A 1,364-nucleotide genomic window follows, 5' to 3' on the forward strand; every position below is an offset into this window, starting at 1 on the left:
TCGAAGCAATAATAATCTGATTCCAGGTTCAGAACCTAGCAGAAAATAAACGTCATCATTTTATTTAAATTGACAAGAAAATTTAGTTTTCTTCATTTTTTCACTTGTCTACAAGTGAAAGAGACTCTTGTCTCTACAGTGGTCACTGATCGGAATCAATTTTCGACTCACCTTTCCATTCGATCATTTCAGCTACCCTCTTCGCTCTTGATAGATAATTCAAACAGAGTAAAATCGTTAAACGACTTTCGTTAAAGTCGGATGAATGACTGTGGAAAAACTTACGTATCATCCTGTATATCGTCTGCATTCTCTATGAGGGCATTATGTGAGAGATCAAAAAGGTAGTTTAATTTGCAACATATTTCGAATTAATATTGAAGAAATGAAGAGAAAGAAAAAATTCAAAATGAACTTAGTCACCAAATAATAAGCCAGTTAAACTTAGTATAAGAAGCACAAGAATCAAGAACGTCTTCATTTTCATTCACACTTTGACTTTGACTTTTTGTGTTTTTTAATAAAAATTTCGTAAATTGAGCACAAATTTCCTTGAAATTCCATAAAAAAACATAGACACTTTAAATTAAACTTCGACTTTGATACTACTGACTCCATATAAATGAAAGAACACGCCAAATTCAAACACACCCAAAATTAATCTCGGTTAGTTAAACATAAAAAGAAGATTTAAACTGAGTGTTCTGTCAAATTTGCGTACAAATACATCCAATTTCTTCATATTCTTCGTTTATATGTATAGAAACTTCTATTGAACGTTCAACATCTATGCTGACTGACAATTGTACACGCTAATCAAGCGGCAAACAAACACGCACAAACACATACACCAACAAGCGCATGATGATTAAACATTATTTCTGTTCTTACTCGTTTGCAGGCGATTGCTACATTCATATAGCAGCGTGTGAATGAAATGCAAACAGTCAACGTGCCGTTCTCTCCACTTATCGAACCGGCACAAACATCTGCTGTATTAAGACTCATAATAAATAATACTCATAATGTTAAGACTCATAATCAAACATGTGTTTTAAGATCGCTGAGCATCTCAGCATTTCGTAAGGCACGGATATATCCGAGCATATCGACGACGCATACTGTATAATACAGTGGCGTGTGTTGCTACGTGCAGCCGCAACGACTCGACCGAAGTGTGTTCAGTTGATGTGGCTGCACGCAGCAACAACATACACATTCCGGTCGAGTCATTGCGGCTGCGCGTAGCAACGCACGCCACTGTATGCGTCGTCGATATGCTCGGATATATCCGTGCCTTACGAAATGCTGAGATGCTCAGCAATCTTAAAACACATGTTTGCTCATAATAAAGCAAGCGTTTG

General features: G+C 36.6%; 1 long non-coding RNA gene across 1 annotated transcript; it reads right to left on the reverse strand.

The window, feature by feature from the left end:
- On the reverse strand, positions 1-564 carry LOC129573287 (uncharacterized). The gene is made up of 4 exons (XR_008688580.1): positions 424-564; positions 286-313; positions 172-206; positions 1-35 (listed from the first exon to the last, which is right to left on the reverse strand). It is a non-coding gene; the product is annotated as an uncharacterized LOC129573287 (long non-coding RNA).
- Between the last annotated feature and the right edge of the window lie 800 nt (positions 565-1,364).

This window comes from Sitodiplosis mosellana, unplaced genomic scaffold, assembly GCF_009176505.1.
Source record: "Sitodiplosis mosellana isolate CC-2019 unplaced genomic scaffold, AAFC_SMos_1.0 Smas_scaffold_6055, whole genome shotgun sequence".
In the NCBI taxonomy this organism is placed as follows: domain Eukaryota; kingdom Metazoa; phylum Arthropoda; class Insecta; order Diptera; family Cecidomyiidae; genus Sitodiplosis; species Sitodiplosis mosellana.